This window comes from Drosophila willistoni (assembly GCF_018902025.1).
Source record: "Drosophila willistoni isolate 14030-0811.24 chromosome 2L unlocalized genomic scaffold, UCI_dwil_1.1 Seg139, whole genome shotgun sequence".
In the NCBI taxonomy this organism is placed as follows: Eukaryota; Metazoa; Arthropoda; class Insecta; order Diptera; family Drosophilidae; genus Drosophila; species Drosophila willistoni.
In genome coordinates this window covers 1,143,488-1,155,629 of record NW_025814046.1, presented here as the reverse complement: position 1 = coordinate 1,155,629, position 12,142 = coordinate 1,143,488, and the positions used below count along the sequence as shown (strand labels likewise).

Genomic DNA, 12,142 nt, shown 5'->3' with positions numbered 1-12,142 from the left:
TGAAGGTCTTAATACGTCAACTATTTGCATAGAAATATGAAGCAAAAAAGCATAAAATATAATTGCAAGAAATTCAACTATCAGATTTGAAAATTTCTGTTATTTGTAGGCAATGTTTCATAAAATAACCATTAGATTTATGATTGTCATCTATTTTCTATAATTATTAGAGAGATTTTAGCTAAATATAATTATTTGTGGTAAACATTTTGATAGTTGTCTATGATTTGGGCATTTGAATGGATGCAAGTTATAAATTCCTTGTTCATTTAAGTAGTTTAGCCAACGCAATGTCTTAATTAAGTTGCATGTTTAGTCATTAATGCCGTTACAATTTTATATGTTTTTTTGTCTCTAAATCATAAAATAAAATGGAGAAGCTTAATAGATACATTTGAATGAACTAGAGTCTGATCAAAATGGAATCGTAGATAATGTGCAAAGGATACACAAATTACTGCACTAACATTTGCACTTACTCGTTATAAATGTTTCATAAATTTTCATCTTTGATAACTTTTTTCCCTTTCGTTTTATTTTACCTACGTAAGTCTAGAAAAAAAAAATTACCATAATCATATTTTCCCCCTCTTTTCTTTTTCAACATTCAGTGAGAGCAAATCAAACAAGATATATCATTGCTTATTATATCTTTCCAATCGCTACATTTGCCATTAGTTGCGCCTCATTAGCGACCTGTAGTGGCTCTAGTTGAAATTTCCATTGGCAATGTCGCGTCTTTGCTGTTGGTACTGCTGCTGCTACTCTAATTGCACTCAATTGTCGCTTTGAATGGCTTTGACCTGACCTTTGTCATTAGAGTGAGTTAGGTGAGGTGGAGAGTGGAATGTGGCGGTAGTGCGTGCCAAAAAGGTTGACTAGTTGGTGGGTTGGTTGGTTGCCGCCATCATCATTTGCAATTGTAATGAGCCAGCGCGGAGCCAGGGATTTCCCCCGTCTTCTGCTCCTCAGTACTCTTTATGGCCAGCGATCATCATTACCTTTAAATGCAATTTGATGTTTCGAATGTTTGGTCATAAAATCTGCTGCAACTTTCCTTTCGCCCACCTTTTGACCATTGGTTTCCATTTAAGGGCCACGTGAAGCAGCGGCTTTCCACTTCAGAGAAGCTGCAATAAAGAGTCAAACGGAGAGAGAGAGAGGGAGAGGAAGGGAGTGTGGTGGCTATATCCTTCTCATTTTTATTTGAGTTGCCTTACAACAGCCTTGAAGGTCTGCAAAATGCAGTGGGCCAAAAGCAAACTCTTCCCTTCTCTCACTCTCTATCTCTCTCTTTGTTCTGGCCGCCCACACGCTATGACAACAATGAATGTATCCACTAGGTTCTTTCGTTCGTTGGTGGCTCGGTTGGTTGCTTCCCAGTGTGTGTGTGTTTATCCTTGAGGTGTGGTTGTGGGAGGGAAATGGTGTAGGTTGTGTGTGTGTACGTGTACATGATTCTACCATTTATCCCTGCGTCATGTACTTTACAGCATCTCCTCTCGTTTTTTTTCCTCCTTATCCCTCTCGTCACTGCTTCAATTTCAGTTTTTCTGTTTTCTTCCTTTAGCTTTTATTTTTGTTGCATTTATTATTCAATGCGGTAGCAGGCTGGATTCACCTGTGTTTGTGTGTGTAGGTGTATTTTTTTTCTCCTGCAATGATATCTTCCCTTGCTTGCCTTAATGAAGATAAAGCGATTTATATTACGGCGATGCGCTTCAATCGGGTTTCTATTACAAGTCGGTGCCTTCTCTGCCTCTCTCCTTCACAACGGCTGCATTTTGGTTGCTTCTTTTCCATCTTGCTTAGTCGTCGTCCACAGTTGACTTGTCAAGGCTTTTCTTGTACTGGGGTAAATAAATTATGCGTGATTTTTCCGACAAGTTCCCTGTGGCTTGGGCAACAACAAGATGAAAATGAAATGCTGAGAGGGGCAAAAGAGGTTGACTCCTGTTATCCTGCTCCTGCTGTTGTAAGCACAAATAAAAAAAGATGCTGCTGCTACTGCTGCTGATGGTGCCTGGCAGGAAGCGAGCACAGCACATCCTTTTTGGCCCTGAGATATGCAGCATCAACAAAATTTATAATGAGCTGTGCCAACGTCAACTTAAAGTCTCTCTCACTCACCCACTCGCTCACAACCATCTCAAAGTTATTGCTAAGTTTCCTATTCCAAATGCAATTGCATAAAGTCAGCCCTGAAGCCAGCGCCGGGGCCAGGAGTCAGACTGACAACGAAAACTTTTAATGACTTATTTTCGGTTTCAATTTCAAGAGTCCAATTGATTTATACTCCCCTCACTTCACCGCGCTTTGTAGACTTCTTCTTTGCCTTGTTGCTGCCATTTTGTTTGCTTTCTTCTGTTGTTAGTATGTTGATTTTAATTAAAAATGTATTAAAATCACGGCCATTAAGCAGCAAATAAATTAAAAAGCCATTAACGAGAAAAACATTCTCGAAATTAAAAATATGTATCAATGCAACGAATTTCTATATGCCCTTGCCAAGAGCTCCTAAAACACAAAGCAATAACCTTGACTAACTTATGGGTAGAAGAGAAAATTTTGAAATTTTCGCAAGCTATGGTAGTCGAATAACACGATAATAAAATAAATTTATCATCTGATGTAAAACTACTTCATGTACAGGCATAACATGCTAAGAAAATTTATGACCTTTGAGGCTGTCAAGTGCATGTCCAACATATTTGTTCTAATTGCAAAATATTGAATTGAAATGGTAAACTTTCAGCCATTTTACTTCATTTAAATCAAGCTAGGATGTTAAGAACTTATGAATTAATTTCAAAGGCTCAGATAATATCTACAAAATTAAGATAATATTTACGAATATATCAATACGACTATAACAAAAAGACATTTAAGTCCTTCTGTGAAAGAAAATAGTACAGATACTAGATTCAAATAAGGATACCAAAAATATACAGTCCAGCTCTAGTTTCGATACTGACTGTTTTTGTTGGAGTCCCATTTAAAACATGGTTCTCGCTTTCGCCAATTTATTCGGTTTGAAATCGTTTGCCTCTGAGTCAATCGAATGAGAAGTAATTGCAAATTGTAATTAAAAAAAATCATAAAAATTACGTTTTTTTTAATATGTGAGTAAATAATTGGGATCTTTTCATTATTTTACAAAAATTACTCCTAGCAAGCAATCATTAAATTAGGTGGGGAAGGTTTTCAATTAAAATGCTTGACACATTTTACGGTTGGCAATAAGGAACAAATAAATTCGGTGTAAAATATATGTTCAAAATGGTATAAAAATGAAGTTAATTTGCCAGGTTTAGAATCAAACTAGTTTAAAAGCATTCGCAAATAAAACGTGACTTTATTTGGTCATGAATTGCACTCGAAAACAAATTTATACCTTAATAATTATAGATCCTGGTAGCTCTAAAAGCTGGTGAAGTATGTTTGGAACTTAGCTTCGAAAACGATTGCAATATCACTCGGAATTAAGAACAAGAAATTCAATATCGCACCGTTCTTTAATTAATCTCAATTTACGTTTGAAATCGATGAAGAAATTAAAGGATGGAGATAGACAATGAGGGAGAGAGAGAGGTGGTAGATACTAAATTATAAATAAATATTTAATTATTTCATTTAGGTACATGCTTAATATTTGCATATTCTAATTTAATTTGTCTGTATTACGAGATTACTAAGAACGCTACAACCAAGTTAAGCTTCGATTAAAGCAGACAACTGCAATGACTTAATTGAATACTGATTAAGAACCCGTTCTACACTTTCTTAATGAAGAGAATTTATGTATCTCTTTTTCGTCATTGCAAGGTTCCAATCAATTGACAAATAACCCATTTTTGAGAGTATTAAAAATATATATGAAAATTTCATTAACCAAAGAATGTGCGCTGTAATGTATGCTATGGATATTGAACAATTAATGAGCTGCCATTGCAAAGAGAACAAGGCATATGTGGGCGTGGCATACCGCTTCCTATATATGTGTGTGAATAAATGTGTTATATAATCATTACAATTTCCGACATATGTATGCACAACAACATACATACATACATGTATTTGCATGAGTAAACAACAACAGGAAAACGAAGCCAGAAGTAAGGAAAAGAGAAGAGAACTCTTGGCATTACTTCTCTCCTACACTCCATCTCTATAACTCTCGCCTCTCTCTCTATCTATGGCCAAGTTACTATGGCTTTTTTCTCATTTTTTTCCACAGCATTTTTTATTGCTATTGTTGCTAGCGTTTTGTTTGTTTTTGTTGTTGTTGTTGTTGTGCTATATCCATAATGCATTTCACGCGTTAAACACAATTTTCAGTCCTTTATTGTTATGCTAATTGCTTGGACAGGACACGACAGGACACATCATACAGACAGCTTAATTTCATTTTACAGAATTTCACACGCATTGCTGATTCTGAATTCTGTTGAATTATTATTTTTGAGTTTTTTTTTTCGTTCAGTGTAAAACCTTAATTCAATTTACAGTGACATTTAAATGCAAAAGGTTCGTTCGCTGGGTAAAAATCGAATTACAACAGACGCGAATCGATGGCAAAAGCCACTTTCGGTGTGACTGGGTCATAAAGTATATCTCAAGTATTCATATTACCCCACTTGAGAAATCCAAATCGAGTCTCTTCCGTTCATTGATGAGCTCGCAATTTTCAAGCAATTTTTCACACAGAAAACGAACATCGGCACAGGGGAGAAGAAGAGAAGATATGGCCTTGTCTCTTCTTTTCTTTTATTATTAATTTTATCGTTGACTGGCACGAGTCACCCAAAAAAAAAAAAAAAAAAAAAAACCAAAAGCATTTGGCGCATTCAAGTGGTGCCCCATCAGATCATCGAGCGAGAGACAGTCAAGCAATTGGGGGTCTGGGTCATTGCCAAGACAACGTAGAGTTTGGCAGCTCGTTTGGCATTTTTTTATATGTGTCTTTTTCTTGGACAGACGACCATGTGATACATGCAGGCAAAAGGTGGTTGGCTGGGTGGAAAAGGACGTCTGTTGATGCGCAGGAAATTTATCAAATTTGTCACTGAGACACTCACAGATAAAAGGCTAATGGACAATGCGTATGCTTCAATGGTTGAATCGATAGATGGAGTGATGGATGGATGGATGGAAATGTGTGATAATCAATCAAAATGACCAATCAATATATGGAATATTGACATTGCACATTAGAGAATATTGTAATCAAATTGTAATCAATAATAAGAGAAACCCAAAGGAAATGTCATTTAAAATGTACGCGGTACAAGAATTTTTAGACATTTGAGAAAAGATCTTAAATGACAGAATTAAGGCAAACTTCAGTATCATTTGGTAAAAGCATAGTTGAATCTACTAAAAGTTAAGTGAAATGACAAATTCTATGACAGAAAAAACTGTACTGTAATTTGTACATGATTGAAGTTCTAAACAAAAAATTGAGTGCTTCGTATAATTTGCATGAAAATCTATTCAACTGTCCAAATATCTCAAGAAAAAATGGAAAATTTATAATGAAAATTTATGCAAACTACATGGGTGAATGACCTCTACGACCTGCTGAACGACCTAAATACCTACATACATACATATTTTCATAGAGTTTTCTCAATTCTACTGCATTATTTATATTTAGTTTTCTCTTTTGTCAATTTCCTTATTTCATTTTCCCTCATTTCCCACATTTTCCTTTGCCTATCCCAACACAAACAACATTGCGAATGGAATGGAAAAGCCCAAATTTTGCATTGATGAATTGCAAATAAATGTGGGGACAGAAACAGAGACAGAGACAGAAAAAGAGAGAGAGGAAGGCAGCTACATAGCGGGGGACCTGAAACCAAAGTAAAATGAAAAACCAAAATGTTTTTGTCATTGTCAATTTAATATATCAAGCCACGCCCACTCAGAAAAGGCACGGAGAACAAAATTTGTCAAAGCACAAAAAAAAAAAAAAGAAAATGTTTTGTTGTCATTTATTCTGTCTGGTTTATTTCGGTTTTGTTTCGTTTCAATTTTTATTATTGTTCACTTTTTTTTGTTCTTGTTGTTGCTAAGAGTGTTGAGTGTGGTCTGTGTTTGTGTGTGTGCGTGTGCATATTTTCCACAACAAATATTTGCCATTTTTCGCTGTCGTTTTTTTTTTCTTTTTTGGTTAATGCGGGCATTATGTCAGCTTTTCAAATTGTTTATTCGTGTACAAAGTTAGAGAGAGAAATGGTGTGAGGAGCGCAAGAGAGGGGGATGAGGAGACCCCCCTCAATGATAATGGAAATCGTTTGTTATCACAGGCAACTCCTCCACCCCCTTTCCTTTTTATTTGGCATTGCAAATGAACTTTGTTGAACCTTGGGCAAATATTTCAATAATTAAGAGATAACAGCAAATTCGGAAATGCCCCTGAACTATAATTATGTCTATTTTACCGTTAATTACACACACAGAGATTGCGAATCTCTGTGACTGTGTGTGAGTGAGCGAGTGAGTGAGTGGCTTCTGGGTTATGCGGGTTGTGTGTGTGTGTGTGAAATTTTATTATTTCCACACCGTTAAGCAATTAAAATTAATAAATACAAAAAGAGAAGATGAACATTTTTTTATCGCCGACACTCAATAATAAACATTCTCCGAATGATAACTAAAGGAAGCAACTGAAAAAGAAATGGCTGATAGCGACAGAGAACCAAAATGGAGACGGGCACCACATTATTCACATGGAAAGTGCCTGTCTTCCTGCCTCCTACTGCTTGCCTTGATAATTTTCATAATGAGCGTGCACTTGAACGCGGCGCTCCGATAAAACGAGTTAAATAAAAAATTGTCAAAGGGCGATGGAGCTTTAAGCCAACGTAGACAGAGACAACAAAGACGGAATACAAAAGCATCAAACGGAAATGAGAGTCCAGTCGGAAGGGGAGGCCAGCAAAGGGAACCCAGTGGCCCAGGACAAAACAGACTCACACAGAGAGTCAGCGGAACTGAGAGACTGACTGAGCCAGACAACAACGGGTGCTTTGAACTCATCGCGGGGTCATTACCAACTCACATGTGTGTGCTTATATATGAATACCCTGTAGGACATAGGTTATAAATGAGAATATATATTAACATCCTGAAAATGTAAAGGATGGGAGGAAAAAAAGTTCATTGCGAAACCAAATATAAAGTAAATTCATCAAACTTGGTCTAGATGAAAGCAGAGATATAGACCTGGATACATTAGGTAGAGAATCAACTTGTTAATTTAATTATGTTAATTAAATTTGATTAAACGAGTTGATTGTGGCAAGGAATATATATAGAAGACTTTATAGAGAACCAATGAACCCATTAGTGCTAAAAATGAATTCAAGATTTTTGTTTGTCAAAGTTTAAGTTGGCGATAAATTTTCTGAGCTCAACTAGTCCAAAAATTTGTATTAAAGAAGGTTTAAAATAAAATACATTATTGTTTTTAATTATTCGAATGGAATATTAGTTTTTGTTTTACCTATATGGAACTAGACCTGAGTTTAGTGAATTACTAGTGGAATGGCATTAAACATTTTTTTTCCATTTCTAGAATTTGGTCTTCCTCTCCAGCTCTCGGCGTATGACTTTGTTGTAAAATTAAGGCTGGTCACACTTTTAAAGTCTAAAAGCTTTGAGTGAAAACTGTTTCAATTTAAAAAGAATATATGTTAGCCCCAAGAACTTCTTTGAAGTATCAGACTTCGTCTGATTTGTCGTTGCAATTATTGCTAAGAAAAGTATGCGCATTTTCTGCGCAAATGTCGCCCAAAAAATGGCATTTGGCATTCATTAGCTTGCAAATGCAACCAAATGGAAGTAAATTAGTTAGTCCTTAGCCACACATCATCATATTAAAGGGTAACTTTATGTCAGTTGCAAAAAGGAGATGAGGAAATTTCATTATAATTGCTAAGCCATTATCATTGCAAGCAGCTGCAGCCTCACCTAAAGCTTTTTTTTCTACTGCAAATAAAAGCCTTAGAGCTGAAAACTGCTTGGGGAATTTACCGAGTAGAAGTCCTTCAAAATCCGTTATGGCCTGCTGCTCTACTTTGACACCTGCGACCCTCTCTGTCTCTCACCCTTTGTCTAGTTTACTTTGGCCACGTTTATATTTATTAATCGTTATTTTTTTTTCGTTTCATTTCTCTCTTTTCTTTTTCTTCCTCTCTTTGGCTCAAGCCCATTTACGGTTTTGTACATATTTAGTATTTAGTATTTATGTGTCACATGGGGCATCACTTTCTGAGCTTGGTCTGCTCCAGTTCAAACATACAAAAAATACAAATAAAAAAAGGCTTTACAGCTACTTAAAACGGGGTTTCATGCCGTACCTCCTAACTAACCTTTCCTCTTGCACCTTGTCTGGCCCTCCTTTTCTGAGTGACCACCGTAAGCGTTTTCCGCTTCTTTTGAGCTGCTTTTGTGCTAGCTACTTCTCTTACTATTTGCTTTTAATTTTCTCTCTCTCTCTCTCTTATTTCTTTTTTTTTTTTGCACATCATTTAGTTGCCGCATCGTCATCGTTGTCTATGTTGCTTTGGGCTAATTTCTGTGTGGGCGTCTCTCTCTCTCTCTCTCTCTTTCTCTCCCTCTGCCTATCTCCCCCTTTTTATTATCTGTAGTGCTATGTGTATCTTTCATTCAGCGGTCAACAGGTTCAAAATTAGCGTTTGAATTTCATTTTGTTAGCTTGCCTCATCAATTTTAATAAACTAAACTAAAGCGCTGAGGCTGCCATTTAAGGGACAGACATTTAGAGTAGATACATTTACTTAATTTTATTTGGTAATGAACTAGTTCTAACCAATATCAATCACAAAGATTGTAATAGAAATTTTCTTATTATGGCAAATATGAATTAGTTCGAATATTTTGGTCAATTTTAAAGCGTTCAAAGGTCCAAATTTCGTAGAGAAACGACTGAGTTATAGTAAAATTGTCAATAAAAGAATTTACTTAAATTCCACTTGTAATTTAATACAGTAAATTATTGAAAATTAAAAAAAATAATATAATATTTGAAATTGAGATAAACAAACCATTATGTTTGTTAAAACATTACGAAGATGAACATTTTATTCCTGTTTGAAAACTTTCTAAGAAATATAAACTTATAGATGTCAAGTTAAGGGATAATCCCATGCAACATGTAACATAACATAACATAAAAATTATGTCGATAAAAACTACAATCTGAGGAATTTGTTTAAGAATTTGATTTTGGTAAGATGAGCTCATAAAGTTGAGAAACTAAATATTTCAAATATTTTCTTAGCTTGAAATAGTTTTTAAGAAAAATGTAATTCGTACACACCAAGTTGAATTATCCCAAGCTGAATTTAATATTTGTAATTTGATTATTGTTAAAATAAACTGAAACTAAAAATTTCAAATATATTTTTTGCTTGCAATAGTTTTTATTAAAAGTCAACAAAGTCTCTTTAAGATATGAAATTTTGAGTAAGCCTAAAAATAACTTAATCTTTTTAGTTTTTTATACTAATTTATATGGACTGAATAAATTATCCCTATATTAAGTGCAACTAATTTTGTTCTTCTATTTAAGTATAAGTATATGTACTTTTGTATGTATGTATGTGTATTTTGTAATTGTTATTTGTTTGTTGTTAATGTTAATTGTTGTCTTGACAATGTTTGCCTTGACTTGACTTGCCTAGCAAAGCGTAGACTTGACTTGGGCATGGTCAAACAAAGGTTAACAACGACAAGTAGAGAGAAAATGCTAATTGAAAATACAATATCATTTAAATTTAAATTAGGCCCGAAATGCAAATGTGCTTTAACCTGACTAATAGAGAATGGAAAAAGTTTTATTGGCTTTCAGCAAGCAGTAGCAACAGCACCAGGTGAAGGTCGCAAAAGAAACAAATATAGAACGGGAGGGAGAGAGAGAGATAGAGAAAGGCTGAGACAGGCAGAGAGAGAGATGAGCTAGCTCTCATCATCTTCATTATGATCTAACATAATACAAGCAAATCACGTACTGACTACGATATGGTTATAGATATGTTGTATAGTAGTTGGAGGATGGGCATAAGCTTTTGCCTTTTTACGCCCACTTGCACCTGCCGTTAGTTATCAGTGTAAAAAAAGTTTATCGCCCGGCCTCCTCCTTCTCGTTTTGACTCTTTTTCTCTTTCCACAAGGGGCCAACTAAATTTTTAACGAACTTGGTTTATGCATGAGCTACTTTAACCAGAGAAAAAAAGCAACCAAAAAACACATTATGCATTGACAGTAACCAACAAAATGAGGACTACGTCGACGTCAACGATGGTGATGATGATGAAGGAGTTGTGTGTGGCCTAACCTTCACCCAAATAGTCCTTGCTATAACCTTGACAATTTGGCGAAAAAAAGACCTGTCAAAATACATATGTAGATGTGTGTGTGTTCTGGTCAAACGGCAATAAAAACAAATTTTTAGGACCAACAACGAACTTAATTTGTATGAAATGAAAAAAGGGTGAAGAGGTTTTCTAATGTTTGGGTCAGGCCAACAGCCGCTCGAGAGATCGTTCCCACTCTGCCAATCTCTCCCTCTCCCATCTGGTGGCCTGTGTGTTCAGTCACCTTTCAACTCAACGTTGCATAAATGCATGAGAAGAAAACCCATTCTAGACCTAAACCCAACACAACGCCCAACCTCATTAAGTCAGTCATCACATAAAGTTCTTCCTTACACACTTTCGCACACCCGCACACACACACACACACACACACCTGAACACACACAGTTTGCATGATGCTGTTGTTAAACTAATTTGCTTTTGGTCGAGTGCCCTTCTTCGTCCTTCGTCCCTACTTGGTGTGACACCTCAGGCAGGCAAGCATTATAAAGTAGTAAGAAGATAGACAGACAGAAGCAGCGGGAGAAAAAGCAGCAGGAAAATTTCGCTACGCGTGACAAAGATTTTTAAGTGTTGTTGCATGAATTAAAGTTGTGACGGGTGCTCAACCACCTCTCCCATCTGTTCCTGCCACTTTTACTGATGCTGCTGCTGCTGCTTTTAGGCAACATCCTTCCGTCAGTTGTGTAAGCGAGTGTACATAAGTGCAGAATGCTAAATGGTTTTTTTTTATTACATATTTCAGTTTCAAATTATACTTAAAGTTAATTCTAGAAGCATGATATACAAGTTTTTTTCGTATTCGTATTTTCTTCAAATCATTCTGTGCAGAAAACTAATTATTTTCAGGGGCAGTTCAATGAATTTACGAGTATTTAAATTTCCTGTGGGCTAAACCCAAAAAAAGACTATAAACTTGTGCAAAATTGTGAGAGAGCTTCGATGAATTCAGGAGGGAATGGATTTTGGGGGCCCAGCTATAACATTTTGTTGAAATTATCGTTCACGACTAATCGCGATAAATATTATTAAGACGTGGAACTATTTATTTAGAGAAGGTTGGAAATAAAAACGTCTATTTAGTGATTAAACTAATCTAAGTTGCACCATTGAGGACTGAAAAACAATTCATAAACCAAAAATCAAGCGATAAATCGATTATTTTTCTTTGTTATCGATGATTTCAATGGTGAGATCCTAACATATCATTAAAAAATATTTGAAAATATTTGATAATAAGTCCTTTTGACAAGATTTTTTTTTTAATAAATAAAACATACATATATTGTAAAATAATCGGGCGATAAATCGACTATTATACGGGATGCATATTCTGAACAGAACAACATTTACTCGACAGAATTTTTAGTTCTAATTGTATAAAATCCACGTTTATAGAGACAAATCTTACTAGCTTTTCCTTATTATGAAAAAAACACTGTAAAACCTAATTATGAGCTCATTATAAATAATATATCTGTTAAACTCATACAATTTTTGAAACCACCCTCGCGACGAATGATTAGGCAAAGCAAAAATCAATCGATCGAACAGCAAAATGAAAATGCTGCAAGGGAAATTCTTGTGAAATTATTATTTTCAATCTAAACAATAATATTGAAGGCTAAACTAAGCAAATATGTTGTTAAAGAAAGATAAATACAAAGGTCGAGGATGAAGAGAGGGAGCCAGCGAACTGGGAGAGGAGAAAATGTTTAAATTGTTTATTTTCAAAT

General features: G+C 35.3%; 1 protein-coding gene across 2 annotated transcripts in view; it reads right to left on the bottom strand.

Annotated features, from left to right (window-relative positions):
• LOC6638235 (mitogen-activated protein kinase kinase kinase kinase 5) overlaps positions 1 to 12,142 on the bottom strand; it is a 66,271-nt gene that overhangs the window by 24,804 nt on the left and 29,325 nt on the right. The window lies entirely within an intron of this gene.